At 55.0% G+C, this 18,199-nt stretch overlaps 1 protein-coding gene across 1 annotated transcript in view; it reads right to left on the minus strand.

The window, feature by feature from the left end:
* The window catches only part of Eya2 (EYA transcriptional coactivator and phosphatase 2), a 160,877-nt gene that overhangs the window by 37,084 nt on the left and 105,594 nt on the right, over window positions 1-18,199 (minus strand). The gene's annotated exons all lie outside the window — the stretch shown is intronic.

An 18,199-nucleotide genomic window follows, 5' to 3' on the forward strand; every position in this document is an offset into this window, starting at 1 on the left:
CCTCTGAGCATTTGTGCCTTTAATTTCCTGGATTTGATATGAAAAAGCAAAGTTAACTGGTAAATCCCCCCTTCCCGGAGCCCTTTCCCCCAGGAAGGGCTGTGCGGGAACCAGACCTGGGGCCAGACTGGAGGCAATTCCAGCCCTGCAGGCTCAGGGCCCGCCTTCCGCTCCCAGCCTGCCCCACGTGGGTGGGGCCTGTAACCCTTTGGGTGGTCACCTGGGAGTCAGAGAGGGGTGCTGTGGGAAGACTGAGTTAGGAAATCAGCTGTAGGGCCTCTTCACAACTGCTAATGTTAGAATCTGTAAAGAAGTGTCAGGCACACACACACCTCTGGGGGTCGGGTCTCCTGGCGACCCAGAGCCAGGCTGCTTGCTTCCTTCTGCCACGGGTCCCTCGGGCCCACCCAGGGTAGGAGGGAGATGCCCAGTCTTTGCTCCCAGATGCACCAGCTCTGACATCCCAACCCCTGGACTCCCCTGGCCCGGGCTCAGCCTGTCTGTTGTTTCCAGCTGGAAACCTCTGCACCATCCCAGGGGCAGAAGCCCTGAACGCCGCTCTGCTGCAGCCGGGAGGGGAGTTATTCGGCTGCCTTCTGCTCCCCGGGGGGCATTTCCCTGAGGAACTGGGTACCAAGTGCGGGAGCGGCCTGGGATTTGGAGGGTCTTCCATATGCTGCTCTGGCAACTTTGTCAACAGCTACTGCTCGGAGAAGAATACTTAGCTCCTCAGAAACATTCTAGAAAACTGGTGGTATGGTAACCCAATTCAAAGGGCTGATTAGTTTCTTTTTAAAGTAGGGATGTGGGCTGATTTTTTAAAGGGGGAGTTGTTGGGAACATGAACATTTTGCTTGTTTACAAACTCCCTCTCCGTGAAACATTCAGCCTTCTATGAATCAGGGGTTTTCAACCATGGCTTTGTTGACATTTTGAGCAAGACCACTCTGTTGTGGGGCGCCCTGTACTCGGCAGGATGTGCAACGTGTCCCTTACCTCTACCCGCTGGATGCCAGTCACACCCCCACCCAGAGAGGACAGCCACCAGGGTCTCCAGACTTTAGGAAATGCATCCTGGGGGCAAAATCACCCCCGGTGGAGAACATGCGCTCTAAATGATCTTAAAATCATGAAAAGGCACGGGCCCGCGTGTTAGGAGGTCAGCTCTGGAACTGCAGAGCGGAGAAGCCAGGCGATGAGCTAGAGTAACGGGAAAAGCCTCCAGCGGGCTGAGCGGGGTGCGCTCTCCTGTCCCGGGGCAGTGTGACCCCAGTCAGTCCCACCCCTGCAGCCAGGCACCTGGCAGCAAATCGGGGACCTGCCCTCACTGTCAGAGAGCGACTCGGGCAGGTGGCTCGTCCTCACGATGCCCGCTCTCTTGGCATCCACCTCCTGGAGGCAGGGGTGACGAGCGGGTGACAGGCGCCCGGCTCACAGGGAGCACTGAGGTCGGCCAGACTCGCTTCCCGGGCCACATCCATCGTTTGCACTTGCCTGACCTTTCTCAGGTGCCACCTGAGAGGAAGCTCAGGGAGGCGCTCGGCTTGGCACCTTGGGATGCAGGCCCCTCCCTCTCCGTCAACGCCCAGAGGGCCCCGAGCCAGGCCGTGTCTCGGCAGGGCCCTGTCTGGGCTCGCACCGGGCAGCTCGAATTCGGGCGCCTGCTGGCTGCGTTGGACTTGCTTTTCTTCTGTCAATTACCCGACACCCCAACTTGGGGACAATGGGCTCCGGCACCTATTTTGGAGGGCGGGCTTCCCTCCCTCTCCTTGAAAGAAAAAACACACAAACACACACCAATCCAAGCCATCACGCCATCCAGCCAACCTTTAAAAAGTCCCCCGCCAAGTAGCTGTTTACAAGCTGAACAAATAATGACTCTGCCACAAGGAAGAAAAGTATTAATTAAAGCTATTCATTAAAGCAGCTTCCCTATTCTGCAGGGTTTATCTCGCAGAGGTGTCAGCCAAAGGTCAGGGACGGATTAAGGCACAATGCCGAGTTCTGCCAGTTAAATCTCCTCCTTGCGGTTGGCTTTTCATAATAAAGTTGTCATTAAAAGAAAGAATTTAATGGTTTTAATTGAGTTTAATTACATGGAAACTCCTGGAAAACAGATCGGCTTGTTGAAAAAAAAAAAACTTTTTTAGAGAAAGACAAGAAAATGCTGGTTGTGAGGCAGGAAGAGGTGAACTCACATGTTCAAATGGCGAATCAAAAAAAAAACCAAAACTGACTCGGCCCCTTGGCAGATTCAGTGGAGAAGACAGGAGACGGAAGGGGCCTGAGCTCAGCTGGCAGAGCCGCCAGTGCCAGGAAGCCCGTCCTGGCAGAGCCGAGCGGGCAGACGGTGGACCACGGTCCAGTGGCCCCTTCCGAGAGGCAACGCAGCCCCAGACGTGGGTCGGCCTGGGAAGAGCGTCCGCGGCCGCACGTCCGAGGGCTCCTGCACATCTTACCAGGGTGTAAACTTAAAGGCAAGGATAGACGGGTGGGCAGGGCTGTGAACACGGAGAGGGCAGTGACCGTCCTGCTGTGCCCGGGACTGCGCGGCTCCCCGGGTCTGGGGGCTTTCGGTGCTCTAAGTGGGAAAGCTCTGGACACGCCTGGGTGAGGTGATCTCTGTCCGGGACCAAGCGGTGGCCACGTCCTGGGAGACCAGTGGGTTTTCGGAAGTGCTCAGGACGGGCCCGACGCTCAGGCCACTGCCTCCGCCGGCCCGACGCGGTCCTTGCCAGCCCTGTGCGCCTTCTGCTGGATGCCGGCAGTGGCCCCTGAGGGATGGCTTCAGGGCAGGCTGCCAAAGACTCGGCTTTGTTCTAGCACCCAGTCACCCCCTGCGGGGCCCTGTGACGTCACTACCCTGCTGTACACCAGGCTGCACAGGTGGAAACTGAGGCACGGGGAGGCCAAAGCACCTGTCTGGAGTCACCTGGCTTTGAACTCAAGCACTCTGGCCCCACAGCCCACGCTCTGGCCCCAGGGCCGGTGAGCTTGTCCCATGCAGGGTTGTGGCCTGCATGGTGTCCACCACGGCTACTCATCTCTGCTGCCGCAGCATGCAAAAGCAGCTGTGGATGGGATGTACGTGAACGGGGAGGCCGTGTGTCCATAAAACTTTATTTACAAAGACAAGCTGAGGGCCAGGTGTGGCCACGGGATGGTGGGGAGAAGGAGCAGCAGACTCTGTAAGGCCACATCTAGGGACTGGGCCAGAAGATTGCACTTCAGCTCTGAAGGTCTACTGAGCACCTACTAGGTGCCAGGTGAGACCAGGCAGCCCGTGGCCCCCAGGTGGCTCACCAGGGTACCTGCTGCCCTCACGGAGACTGAGGAACAGCTGGCAGGGGGCGCACACAGCCTGGGGGGCTTTGCTCTCCCCACTCCACATACAAGAAACCCTTACATTTCCCCTTCGCTCTTATTAGAGAAAAACACCTGTGTGAACGAGAAAAACTTGGCCTCAGGGTCAGAGGCCATAGGGAGCGGTGGGGACTGTGGCAAACTGGCGAGCACCTGCCCTGTGTCAGGGAGGCCGCGCCAGCCAAGGGGTACCCTTAGGGATGGTGGGCTCCGTATGGTCACATCCTTTGTTTTTTCAAGAGAATCCAGAAACCTGAATTTTTCTTGTTATAACTGATGTGACTGCACCTGGGATACTACGTGCTAGCACAACACGGGTGCAGTGATTTGACCAGGTCTTCAACGCCAACATTCTCATGTCCTGTGGTGACACCATTCAAAGTCCCCCTTCCAGCTATTTGGAAATACATGTATGTCACTGTCCCTTACAGTCAACTTCCGACGGAACAGCCTCTCACGATGGCACCTCTGTGCCCAGGACTGCCCACTCTCTTCCCAGGCTCGCCTAACCACTGCTCCATTTTCTGCTTCCACGAGAACAGCTTTTTTAGGTTCCACATTTGAGTGACATCATGTGGCTTTGGTCACTTAACATAATGTCCTCTGGTTCCACCCCTGTTGCCACAAATGATGGGGCAGAAATCTGAATTTTAATGTGAAATCCCCTGGGTTTACATGCTGGCAACTAATGGAAAAGTGTCATGAAAAGACTGCGTTTAAGAGTCAGCGTGGCCTGTGGCCCCCCCACGCCCCAGTGTGGCAGCCGGCGTGGGAGGAACCGGGACCAAGGCCTGAGGGTCGTCTTGGGATCACGGGGGGCCTGGCTGGCCGTGGTAGGCCGGCTGGCTGAGGGGATGAGAGTGGTCTTTGGAACTCTGGGTCTGATCCCTTCTCTGCCACTGACCGGTGTGGTGGCCTTGGGCAGGGCCACCGTGTCCTTCTGGGTAGAGGGGGGATTGCCACCTCTACCAGGCAGGTCTGTCTTGGGGACTGAGGAGATGACTCATGTGAGGAGTCTGACCCGGAGCCACACACGGGAGGAAGATTTATGCCTTCCTGCCCGAGACTGAAGGATTCTGGGTACGGGTTCTGTGCCACAAACTCACCAAAGTAAATACTCCAGTTTTGATTTTCAGCTCTCTGCCTACATCGGACAATGGATGAAACAGACCGATTCCTAGAAAACCACAAATTACCAAAACTCACCCAGGATGAGGTCACTGCGACGATGAGAGAAGCCGAACTCGTGAAACCACCCCAAGGCCCCAGGCCCAGCTGGCTCCGCTGGAGACGGTACCCGTCAGCCCTTCCGGAGGGGCTGGTGCCGCTCTCCACGGTCTTGCCCGGCACACACAGGCAAGGGGACGCTTTCCCACCCTGACACCAGGACCAGACGGGGACGGACCAACCAGACGGAAACCAAGCACCAAGAAACAACGAAGAAAATGACCCAGTCTTTTCAGTTAAAAAAAGAGCCACTCTGCTCCCCGGAGGCAGGACTCGGAGGCAGGGGCGCAGTGCCCGGGCTTCTCTTGCGGGGAGGGTGGGCAGAAGCTCGTTTTCCGGTTCACAGCCGAGCAAACTGAGGCCCCAGAAGAAAGCGACTGGCCCGGCCGTGCATCCAGGAAGCAGTAAAGATCGGATCCAAGGCCTCTGGATGCGGCCACGTCCCTCACCCCACAGGAGTTCCATTAGAAATGGCACAACAGACGAACGAGAAGTGACCTTCTGCCCTGGCGGGCACACGGGACACGGCCACGTGCTCCCCAAGTCTGTGCACGGGGAGCCTGACTCCCTCCCCCTCTTCCTCTTCTCTTTTTTTCTTTCTTTCTAAATCCACATAACACGAACCTTTTAAGCCACACAATTTGGTGGCATTTAGTACACGGGTTGTACAACTGCCACCTCCGTCTAGTTCCCCAAAGAAACCCAAAAAAACCCCTGACCCATGAAGCACCGGCCCCCTCTGCCCCTGGCAACCCTGGTCTGCACCCCATCACTGTGGATTTACCACTGTGGTTGTTTCACAGACGTGTACAAAGCACGACCCCCTGTGTGTGTCTGGCTTCCACTCAGCATCGTGTTCTTGGGGTTCATCCATGTTGTAGTCCGGAGCAGCACCCACTCCTTTTTCTGGCTGAATACTACTCCATCCTACTCTGATCCTATGATTTGCTTATCCCTTCACCCACAGATGGGTGTTTCCAAAGACATCCTTAAACTGCATTTTCTACTTCGAATTATGCCCCTTCAAAGTTCTCCTACTCTGCCACTGGAAGGGCAGGAAAGTTCAGGAATTCACAGGAAGTATGGGAAATGGGTTCTGGTGAGGGGGGTGAGGGGGACAGTTCCCATTTTCTTATCAAAGTCAACTCCAAACTCAAGGCAGCGATGATGACAATGACAGTTGACGCCTTCCTGCCATTGGGCAGGTGACACCTCATCACGGGGGCTCATGGAATCCAGCAATCTTTGGATAAGCTCAAAAACCCCATTGTTGAGAAATATGCGCAGCACAAAACCCGCAGGTGGGGTGCAGGGGAGACAGCTTCTCAACCGCCCAGTTAAGCATCAAGGAAGATTGTTCCCATTATTTCGGTTCCCAGGGTGCTTGAGTTGTTTTCCACCGGATCATTGTGAGGCGCCACCCCTGTATTTATAGGAGACAAAAGAGCTTCTCACTCCCGCCCAACCCACAATTTGTTGTAGGAGATTTAAATCCATCCTTTTTTTCCCTTCAGCATTCACCAAAAGGTGGGCTGGGTGGGGAAAGAAGTTGGCAGAAGGGGTCTCGGGGAGCAGGCGGCATTTGTTCAATAGGGGGGTGGAGACTTGGGAGCCTGAACAGAGACAGCCACTCCCGAGGACCCGGCCTCTCAAGCTGCAGAGAGCACAGAGCTTCAAAGAAAGTCTGCTAATGAGCACTTTCCTGACAACCCCAGACCATCTCCAAAATATATTTTCTGTTGGAAATAATCCTTTAATGCTCTAAAATACATAAGCAGAGGCACTTGGCAAGGAGGCCGTGGCCCAGGGCAGCGCTTATCAGGAAGGATTAGGCCGACAGAGGGTGCCACTCCCTCCCCCTGGGTCAGCCCCTCGCGACACCCTTCAAAGCTTTCCCAACCTCTTCCTGGTCCCGGTCCCCCCCAGTGACTCCTGCAGATGTCTGTGTCTCGCTGTGCCTCGAAGAGTGAGTGGCCAGCCCTGCAGCCCTGGTCCTGCAAAGAAAATAACCAGAGGGCCGGGAAGCCCCATCCCAGCCGAAGCTTCTCGTAGCCACAAGGACCAGTACCTTCCACTGAACTGGAGAGAGCGCTGGGGGCGGGGGCGCAAGGTTTAACCCCCGTGGGAGAATGAAATCCCCGACTTCCTCAGAGAATCCCTTCCAAATTGTGTTCATCTTGACTTAATCCACCTCTACCGAGCGAATTAGGCAGTATTTATTTTGAGAATCTATTTTATAGAGTTCCAAGGACTCTGTTTTGCTTGAGCCGCCCTCCCTCCCCATTTCCAGACCTGCAGGCTGCAGAGGCCGCCAGGCCTTTAAACTCGCAGGGCGCTCCGCCCACGTGACCAGCACAAGGTAAATAAACACAGCTGAGCTCCGAGACCCGGGAAGGTTTTCTCATTAAAGAAATAAAATAAACAGATGTCCTTAAGCACTTTGGCTTGTGTTTGCCAAAGGATGGAAAGCTCTAGATGTCTGAGCGGCAGACGTGAATCAGAGCCACATCTCCGGGTGGAAGGGGGAGACAGAAAGGAAAGAATCCGGGGTCCTTGGAATTAACTAATAGTCCCCCAGGGAGGGCGCTTTTGATTTGAACCTTAGCAACTTCTACAAATAGTTTTTAACTGCTGGGTCATAAAACCAGGGTTTTTTATTTCTTCTCAGTTTGTAAAGCAGTAACGGACAGGCCACGCTGCGTATCGCCCACGGGATCTGATTGAATCCGGATGGTACTGAGCTGGGTCCTGGGTTGCGGAATGTGAGCTGGAGTCATGTAATGGCACCCGCTGAGGACCCTGGCTGGTTGGAGGGGGCAGAGGAGCCACAGCGGGGAGAGCAGGCCAAGAGCTGGCCGAGCCCAGTCTACCCGGGCTCTTCCGGACACACTGGCCGGTGTGGGTGGACCACAAGAAAAGCCACCGCGGGTGAACTCAGGGCTTCCACCCTGCTCAGACTGTCCTGAGTGAGAGTCACCGAGGACGCAGCTGAGACGCAGGTTCCATTTCAGTACGCCTGCGGGCGCCTGGTGCTGGGCCCTGGATGGACTCTGGGTAGCCCTCGGAGCTTAAGTTACAGCAGGGCTCAGGCAACGAGGAGTTTTAACCTGTCTAAGAACCAGCCATGGTGCAGCCAGACATTGGTGCGTCCTGGATGTCTTAGTGTGGGTCTCCCCCAAAGCTGACCCTGAGTCCTGGACTCAGGCAGCTTCCTGGGAGGTGATCCCCGGCATGGCTGGTGACCCTGTGGGGGTGGGAGGGAGGCTGGGTCAGTGAGCAGGTCCCCACTGTGGGGACACGGTTCCTTCCCCTCTCTGGGCTCATTTGGTGCTTTCCGTCAGGTCTCTGAACTGTTTGGGTGGAACCACTTCCTGATTGGCCGCTCTGAGGTGGGACTCGCGGGCCCCTCCGTGGGCAGTGGCCAGCAAGCGCCCGCTGCCCTCGCCACCCATGCGGTCCTTCTGGGTCTCCTTCTCCAAACAGAGTTGCGGCAGTGACTGGGGTAGCAGTCCAGGTCCTCTTCCCAGGAGGACCGTGCAGACCCCCGGCACTGACCTCAGTAATGTCCTCCCACGTCCTCGCCCTCTTCTGGTGATATTAACTCTCCTCCCTTCGAGAAGGGAGGCTGCGGCCCTGCCTTGGGACTGGCTGGCTGGCTGACTTCGGCTGACAGAGCCAGCAGAGGTGCCGGGTGCCATTCCAAGCCCACTTCACCCTCTCGCCTCAGGAGAAACACGGTGTGACCACAGGAACCAGCCAGGGCGTCCTCGCTGCAGGGTGAGAGGCCCCCCCCAGCAGAGACGAGCAGAGACGAGCCGTCCCAGCCGAGGCCACTCTGTACCCGTGATCTGCCAGCTGTCTGTAGCTACCTGAGGGAGCCCAGCCAGGTCGGCAGAGGGCCCTGCCCACCCACAATCTCACGGGCTTAACAAATGCTATTGTTTATGCCACTAAGCCAGTGATTTGTTGCATAGCTAACTGGTAACACAGCTGAGCCCCCTTGGAAACTGGGATTACTTTTCTTGCCTTTTGTTTTCCCGTGAGTTCATAATGGCCTTAAAACCCCTCCGAATGCATCTGGATGCCCGGGTATTTTATCACACTGTCTTCGTGAAGATCTCTCTTAGCACCTCGGACCCGCTTCACTCAAGATCACTGCAGCAGTCGCTTTCTTTCACACTGGGACCTTTCCTTGGGATCTGGGGATTCCCTTCCCCTTGCGACAACGGTGAATTCCCTGTTCCCTGTGCTTCCCCGTGTGTGCTGGGCATCTCTGGAAAGGAGCTACTAGACAATGATTTGTTTTCAGGCAGTGCCTCTGCGCTTTCCTGAAAATGATTTTACTATACTGTCCTCCTCGACAGTGTGGCTGGGTATTAAACTTTTGCTTGGCAAATAACTTCTTCATAGTTTTTAGGCTTTTACCTGTGGAGTCTAGCTTTCAGTGGCTGCTGAGAAGTCCGAAGTCTTGGACTTTGATTCCTCAGAAACGTGGAATAAATCTTGACATTGCATGTCATCCTTACATGGGGGCCACGCTTACTTTTCCTGTGTGTGCCTGTGGGTTGCTGGAACGTGCATTCTGACTGCAGTTTTGAGCTCTTATTGGGCGGAAACAGTTTTCTACTTTTGGTATCTGAACTTCAATGCCAAGGGGCCAGGCCCAATCTGTCTTCAGGCTAGATGTGACTCCAGGTGGCCATTGGCTCCCTCTATCCTGAGGACTTGAGCTGGGCCTGGCTCTTGAAAGGAGTGGTGGGGAAGGAAGCTCAGGCAGGTATGGAGGGACACCTGACCCTGCCGCCTGGCCCCAGCCCAAATCCCCACTTGCCAAAGCATCTCTGGCCCCAAGCCTGTGTGGGAACACTCTGGTCAGCATTCCAAACCTCTGCAGAGCCCCTCCGGGGTCAGGCTCTGGGAGGGGCAGACCAGGCTGGCACTGGTCATGTGTGTGGAAGCTTGTTCCCCAGCGCGCGGGCTCCGCAGAATGTCACTTCTGCTGTGTTGCCATTGTGCCTGCTAAAAACTCCCTACTCGTGAGCTATTTATTTACTTGTTTGTTGAACAGACATTTGTCCAGGTTCCAGGGTGGCAGAAGATGAGTGTGTGGCCACACAGGCCCCTCCGTGTGCGGGCAGGGTCACAGTCTGTGGGCAAGCTCACTCCAGAGGCTTTTCATAGCCATCCTCCAGACAGTCACATGACCACTGGCGGCTCACACCACCAGCAGTGGCCCACGGCTTGCCCTTCATCCCTTCTGGGCTGGGTGACCCTGGCTGAGCCACACCACCTCTCTGGGCCCGTTTCTCCTGAAATGAATATGAGGGGAGCCGAGGGGTCTGCAAGTCTGTGGTGGGGATCACACGAGAGAGAGGGCTTAGGGCTGAGCTGGCTACCAGGGTGTTGTCCACCTCTGTCACCCAGAAATGTTCACGACTGCCAATGTGCCCCAGGTGCAAAACTGCTTCTGATGACTAGTCACTGCGTTAGAGCCCTGGGGAAGGATGCGGGGCGGCGCGGAAGGATCTGGACCAGCGTGCGGAGGGCAGAAGCCAGAGGCCGGGCATTTCCGCGATGCCACTCGCACGAGAAATAACCGGCAGGCGAGGACAAGCACACGTCTCAGGACACAAGGGAAGGCCACGAGGGAGGGGAGGGAGGATGCACGGGGTTTTGCACGGAAACAAGGGACCTGGTGTGGACGAGGAGCACCGGTGACGTCCGGCGCTTGAGCCTAACGTCAGCAAGTTCCCTGCAGAGGGCATGCGGTCGGCGGCGCCAGGGCTGAGGAATCTGTGCAAGGCGAACTTGCCAGCTGGCAGCAGGGGTGGAGGGGAGACCTCTTCAGCGGAGATGCCGACAGAAGCAGCGGCGGGGGCTCCAGACCCCCGCGGCTCCCACTTCCCACCTCTCCAGCCTCGCTGGCCTCCTCGCTGTCCCTCAGGCTCCCCAGGCAGGCTCCTGCCTCAGGGTCTTTGCACTTGCCCGCGGGTCTCCCACCAGAAACCTGTGGCTCACTTCAAGACTTAGCTTCCCCGTGAGACCCTCCTTCCTGCCCACGGCGGCTCAGGTTTCATCCCACCCTCTTCCCGCAGTCCCTCCTGCACCCCGCCCCCTTCCAAGCTTTCCCTCTATTTCTCATTTGTCTGGTTTATTGTCTGCTCTCCAGGAGGCCGAGCTCCCTCCTTCACCCCTGCTGTATCGCCCATGCCTGGAACAGTGCCTGGCTGCAGGGTGCCTGATGCACAGTCATGACAGAGGCCGGTCCGGGATCAGCATCTGTGAGCTGAGTCTTTGATGCATGTGCCCCTAATCGCCATGACGACAGAAAACACCTGGCTTTTCTGCCCCAGTTTGATCTGTGGAGGGTCTGAGGTGTCCCTACACAAGGACTAGGCGTGATGTGAGTTGTGACTCCCTGTGTGGCCTTGGGTCCCTGTTTGTGGCCTCCCATTCCCGAGGGAGTCGGTGGGAACTCTGTGGCCCTGGCTGGTGCGTGGAGCTGGTGTCCTGGCTGATTTCCAGCAGCCCAAGCCCTCTGGGAAGGAGGCCCCTGCACCCCACATTGGCACTTAAGTGTCTGTGAGGTCCTGTACCCCGGGGGGGGAGTGACGTCTGAGCCGGAGGGTCAGGCAGATGTGACCAGAGTCCGTCTCCCTGAGACTCCAGATGCCACCAGACCTGAAGGAGCCCTGGGCGGGAACCAGACACACCCCAGCACCCAGAGTGGACAGGGGACTTGAGGTCTGCGGGCTCCCGCCTGACCCCTGGGTGCTGCGGGAGCCCCCGGGGTCTGATATCACCTGCAGAAGGCAGAGGAGCACCTGGGCAAGGGGAGACTGGACCTGGGAGGGGCGCTGCATCACGAGAAAGTAAACTTCCCCTCGTGCACCCGCGTGGGTGGCGATCTCTCCCTGCCACAAACAGGCAAGTGTCCCCTTGCTAGCTCCGGGGCCTGGGCGGAAGGAGAAAACGGGACCTGGCCCCGGGCATACTTATGGAGAGATTTCCCCACATTTTGAACCAAGTGGAAGAAGCTAATGAAATCCGTGCAGTCCACAACCTGGCTGCGTAAAGCCCCTCTGTGGCCATGTGTTCCTGCCCCATGGAGACGTAAGGGCGCCCGGGCCAGGGAACCACAGGCCTGCCGCTCCTGGTGGGGCAGCCTGTGAAACCAGCAACCGCTGAACTGCATTTAGGGTTTGATTTTCTTTCATTATCAGTTTTTTGTCATTAATATTGATTTTTAAGATATCACGTTGACATATGATTTTTCTTGGTTGCTCAGTTTCTTGGCACCACTGAGCTTTGGTGCCCGAGGGACCATAACCCTGCCCTGGCACTAGCTTCCACGGAGTTCGCCTTCTAGCACGTGTGTCGGGGTGGGGCAGACAACAGGTACTAATATCTAACGTGCCAGGTGGAGACAAGGCTGGCGTCAGACGGGTTCCTGCGTGGAGGGAGGGAAGTGCAGTGGAGGACACTGGGTAATGAGCCTTCTTGGCAGAGAGGTCAACAGGTACAGGGTTGAGCCCGTGAATGGCTTGCCACTTACAAAGATGGAGGCTGCTCATGAGGCACAGCTGGGGGACTCTTCCTGATTTCAAAACCTACTAGGAAGCTACCGTCATCAGGGCGCTGTGGTCCTGGCACAAACACAGGTATTCATCAGTGGAGCAAAATTGAGAGTTCAGAACTGTGTATGATCAATTGATTTTGGGGGGCAGTGTGCTGGGGATTGAACACAGCAGGGTTCTACTACTGACCCACATCCCCAGCCTTTTTTACTTTTTATTTTGAGACAGGGTCCCACTAAGTTGCTGAGGCTGGCCTTGACCTTGTGGTCCTCCTGCCTCAGCCTCCAGAGCACTGTGATCGCAGGTGTGTGCCGCTAGGTGCCGCCACACCTGGCTGATCAACTGAGTTTTGATGGAATGCTGACCGTTTGATGGGGAGGGAAGTCTTTTGGAGATGGTGCTGGGCACCTGATATTTCTGTTTTCCAGCAAGTTTGGACCCCTGCTTCACCCCAAACAGATCACAGACCTAAATGGAAGAGATACAACAATAAAATTCTTAGAAGGATGCAGAGGACTGAATCTTAGAGGCCTGGTTCAGGCAGTGGTTTCTCAGGTGGGACACCAAAATTACAAGTGACAAGAGAAAATACAGTTGAACTGGATTTCATCAAAATTAAAACTTACTACTTCAAAGGACACCATCAAGAAAGTGAAAAAACCCCAGGATGAGAGAAAATATTTGCAAATCACGTATCTGGTAATGATTTGGAATTCAGAATATATAAAACTTCTGCCAATTCAACAATAAAAAGACAAGTAAATCAATTAAGAATGGACCAAAGATTTGAATAGAAGTTTCTCTGAATAAGATATGCTAATGTCCATGGAAATAGCCCACAGCAACAGCCCTCTGCCATCTAAGTCACCAGTTCACACAGTTCGTTATCAGGGAAATGCCAGTCCAAGCCACCGTGAGGCACCACTTCACGCATCCTGGATGGTGATACCCCAAAAGACAGACAGTAATCAACACAGGTGAGGATGTGTAGACACTGGAACAAGTTTACATTGTTGATGGGAATATAAAATGGCACCGCCATTTGGAAAATACTCTGGAAGTTCCCCCAAACCTTAAGCTTTGAGTTACCATGCGGCCCACACAGGTGTATACCTAAGAGAATTGAAAATCCATGTCCCCGCAAACGCTCGGCTGTAAGTGTTCCCGGTAGCATTATTCATACAGCCGGAACCCCAGCCATCCATCGGCTAATAAATGGGTAGACAAGAGGTGGAATGTCCACACAGTGGAGGCTCATGTTGTCATCAAAAGGTACAGAGTACCCATACATGCTACAACAGAACCATATTGTGGGAGTGCATTTAGACACACTATCCGGAAGAGGCAAATCGGAGAGACAGGAAGTAGGTAGTAGTTTCTAGCAGTGGAGGAATGGGGTGGTGGCGAGGGAGATGGCTCCTAATGGGTGTTAAGTCTCTTTGGGGGAGTATTGAAAATGTTCTAGAATCAGTGTCTTATTGCTCAGCTCTGTGAATATACTAAAGATCACCGAATTATATACATGGAAGGCAAATTTTTTATATGCAGATGAGTTCTCATGGTAATTAAAAAGAACTGCTGGAGCAGTTGTCTTAGAGCTGAGGTTTACATCCGCACCGAGCTGCCCAGAGGGCGCTGGGGCAGACTCTCTGCGAACCCAGCATGCTGGAGAATCCTCTTAGTACCCCTTCCTAGCCACAGGCAAAGGCTCCTGACCATCCTGACCACCCTGTGTCTGCCCGACCCCAGCTGGAGAGACTAGAGTTCAGAGGCCAGGTCGAGGAAGACGGGTTGGGAAAGAGGCCGGGGCCCTGGTGGCTCCGGCTCAGCAAGGGATTTCTGATGCATGCACACGATGCAGGGAGGCAGTTTGGCTCAGCCCTGGGGCGCAGGAGACGGGAAGGAAGAGATGACAGCCTCCAGCCGCACTTCCCCTGATCGGGAACAGGAAGAGAGCCCAGTTTCTGGTTTAGAATTCAGACACCCTGTTTTGAACCATGGCTTAATCAGGTTGGCTTTGCTGGTCTTCTTTTCCTAAGTAAATGGCAGATCCTCCCTGGGCTGGGGCTGTAATTGATATGATTTCTGCCTCCTGCACAGCGCTTGGCATAATGACCATAAGCAACGAGGTGCCAGGCCTTGGCAGGGATGCCCGTGAAGAGGCAGCAGCGTCTTGGCCTCCAGAGCCACATCCACTGGATAGGCGGGGCTGTACACTTGGCTGGAAAGAGCACTTGGGGTTCCTCTGGGGCCCATGCCTCTCCCACTCAGTGCATCTGCTGGAGACGGAGGGGGCCTGCCTCTCCTCTCCTCCCCAGGAGCGAGTTCTTGAGCTGGTCTGGCCCGTCAGAGCTTCAGAGGCCGGCATGTGGATGGGCCCGTGGTCCCGTCTGGGACGATGAGATTCAAGCCTAGGAGTTGGGCTGGCATCTACACAGCAGAGGTTCCTTCTTTTTAGCTGGCATCGCTGGGAGGAAATCGCCACATGGAGAAAGTCAAGTAAGGAAGAAAGACCTGAGAAGACTGCCTGAGCTCCCAGATTCCATCCAGCCAGAGCGGAATCCCAGATAGCCCTGGGTGTTTCAAGTTGCCATGTGATAAACCCCCCTGCAGCTTAAGGACTCTGTGCTTCAAACTGCGAGTCCTGCTCGAGACCAGCTATTAATAATGAGCTTCCCACGGCTGCAGCGGTAGGAAAGCCCAGCGAGGAAGAGCTGGGGGCTGGCAGTTGGGCCGTGAGTGTTTCTGTTCTAGATACCCCAACTGCACAACCTCCCTGGGCCTCAGCTGCTCTGTCTGCAAAATGGGGCTCACCATCATGCCCCTCCTGGCCCTGCCATGTCTGTGGACTTCCAGTTCAGAGCTCTGGCCGACACCTCTCTCTGGTGTTCCAGGCCTACAAAGGCAGGTATCCCCTGGGCCTTGTAAATAGAACTCACTCGATTCTTTGTTATCCCTTTTCTATTTTGTTATTCTTCCTCTTATTGTATGGTCCCCTGGGCTAGAAATGGCCAGTTGCCTTCCACTCTTTCTCCCTCTTAGAGTAATAGAATTCATACATTTTAACTTGGCATGTGACTGGTCCAAAATAAAGACTGCATTTCACAGGCTCCCTTGCAGCTAGTTGTGGTCACGTGACCAAGTTCTAGCCAGTAGTTTGTGAGCAGAGGTGCTACGTGCGATTTCTGGGCTTGGCCCTTAAAAGAGAGACATGTGATTTCCCTCTCAGCTTCCCCTTCTTGCTGGCTGGGATGCAGACGTGGGGGCAAGCTGTGCTTCATCTTGCCAATACTGAGGGGACGGCAGAGAGTAAGCCTGAAGGAGCCTCAGTCCCTGGTGCCGCTCAGCCGCCTCACCAGCTTGAACTGCTCCTTGCCGCAGTGCCTGCTGGGGAGGGCCAAAGTCAACCTTTGTCTAGTTATTTTGCATCTCATTTAGGATCGCTGGATTTAGCAAATAAAAATACTCATTTTGCACCTTATAGAGAGCAGGAGGAGGGGACGGAAGATTCTAGAACGGAAGTGAAGAGGTCCAGACATCATGCAAGAAGTCATTGTCCTCTCATTTTCTCTTGGACGATCTTACTCCTCAGCCTCAATTTCTCCTTATGCATGAGGGAGACTAATTGGACATGATGGTCTCTTAAGTTCTTCCAGTTCTGACCTTCTGTGGGTCTCATAATCCTAGGACAGATGTTGACACTCAGATTCCAGGGGGCCAGAGAGTCCCATCACTGGGTTTGAGGGCCAAGGGACCGGAGACAGATGTCCCCCTCTGCGGGCCCTTGCTGTAGGCTCCTGTTGATTGCCGCCACGGGGGAATGCAAGATTCCCGGATTGCCTAATTTTTCAAGAAGAGCTGGAAATCTAGATTGTTTTGGTCTGTGCAATCTCCTGATTTTTAAATGTTGGCAATAAATTCACATTTTTTCAAACACTCTGGGGGCCAAACAAAAAGATCTGCAGGCTGAATTTGGCCGGTGGCCACCAGTTAAGAATTTCTGCTTGATACTATTTTTTTTCCTTCCTTCCTTCATTTAACAAATATTTACTTGATACCTACTAAGGGGGAACACTGTTCTCTGCACTACATATAAAGCAGTGAGGAAGAGGGGGACCCTGTGCTCCTGCAACCTGATGTTCTAGGGGATCATTCCAGGCCATTCATGTGACAGGTATCTACTGAGCAGTCCTGTCCCCTGCACTGGGCTGGGTTCGGAAGATGAAAAGGTTCACGTTCCTTGCCCTTGTGACGCTCCTGGGCTACACGGGAGGCAGACACTTCAGCACAAGTTAAAAACGAGGTCGTAGAGAGAAATGCAGTTTAGATGGAAGGAAGAGGTTGGGAGAGGCCTCCTGGAGGAAGGGAGGCCCACACCTGAGTCCCAGCGACTCGGAAGGCTGAGGCAGAAGAATCACAAGAACCCATGAATTTAAGACCAGCCTGGGCAGCACAGTGAGACCCCGCCTCACAAAGAAAAAAGTAAAAGTAAAAAAGAACCAAAAGACAAGCAGGATTTAACCCATAAAAGAACATTCTAGAACATTCTAGATTAGAGCAGAGGCTTCCATGTGCCCCTCTTCCATGTCTCCTCAGCTTTGACCATTCCTGCGCGCAGTCAGGCCTTCCACAGTCAGCACCTGTGACTCCCCACTTTGGGGCTCCTGGGGGCAGGCCCTCAACCCGTGGCAGGAAGGATTTTGTGGGTGACCATCCCAGCTGCCTCACTTTCTTGTGGGTCAATGCTGGGGTGTCTTCCATGACTGGCCAGTGGTCTCCGGTGGGACTGTGCCTGCTGCCCAGAGCGCTGTTACGCAGCCTGCTTGGATGTCCTTCCCCTCCCTGCCTTGCTTCCTGGGGACACCTGGGACACTCCCAGGTCGACTACCCACACTCACTCCTAGTCTCAGGATCTGGTTCTGGGAGGCACCAGTGGAGATGGGACAGGTGTGGCAGGTTCAGGACAGAAAACTACTCAGGGCACGTAGCAGGACATGGGGCTGGAGAGGGGGCAGGGCCAGCTCGAGGAGGGCCCAGGAGGTTGGCGCTAGGGCTGTCAGTGTGGAGGCCACTGGTGATTTTTCAGCAGGAGTGACGTGACCAAGCTTGTATTTCAGGATGACCCTTCTGTCTGGGGCAAGAGTAGAAGCTGGGAGGCCACATGGGAGGTCAAGCTGGAGGTGACGGTGGCTGGGATAAGGTGGGGGTTGGAGAGGGGTGAGAGGCAACGAGGAATGACATGGGCCCAGCAGGGAGCTCGGGGCTTCCTTTTCTTGAGGGAGCCCCAGATTTGGCTTAAGGACTGGTGGTGAGACATGGGTGCAAAGGTCACACCCCAGGTCACAAGGCCCTGCCCAACGTGGAAGCAGGTTGTTGGCAGAGCCACAGAACTTCATGGTGGGCAGCCTCAAAGGACAAGAGGAGCACAGGTAGGGGTGACTTTACTGGGGTGGGTGGGACAGTCACGGACAGCCTGGCCTTGTGGACACTGCACTACTGTGGCCCCTCGGGGGCAGCCCACCTGCTTGCAGGGCCTGCGGGGCCTGAGGAGCCCACGCTGGGCCTTCAGCCGCCACCCTCTGCCAAGCTGCACGCAGCCCAAAAACACATGCCGGGTTCCCACAGGCCCTGCTGGACATATTAACGGCATTCCAACGCGGCGAGAGATTTCTGCACCACCAACACCATCTTTACGTCCTTTGCAACGTCATGGCAGACAATAAATCTATCTTGCTAATTATACATCCAGCTCGCTGTGACCCCCATAAAAACCAGACACAGCTGGAAAAGCCATGAAGTGATGTCAAACCATATTTCTGGTCTCTAAACAGAAACAGAAATATTTTCCAGGCGCTGGCGAGAATCACGGTTCCCACCCATGCGTGGAAGCAGCTGCCGGTGGGTCACTCACCTCGGAGGAGTTGATCACTAGGCTGTCCTGTAAGCACTGCCCTTCTGCCCCCAAGGGTCCCCCAAAAGAGATGACAGATCCATCACTTGGGGCTGTTAAGAAGTCCGTGGCATGGAGGCAA

The sequence above is a fragment of the Sciurus carolinensis genome, chromosome 2 (assembly GCF_902686445.1).
Source record: "Sciurus carolinensis chromosome 2, mSciCar1.2, whole genome shotgun sequence".
Classification (NCBI taxonomy): domain Eukaryota; kingdom Metazoa; phylum Chordata; class Mammalia; order Rodentia; family Sciuridae; genus Sciurus; species Sciurus carolinensis.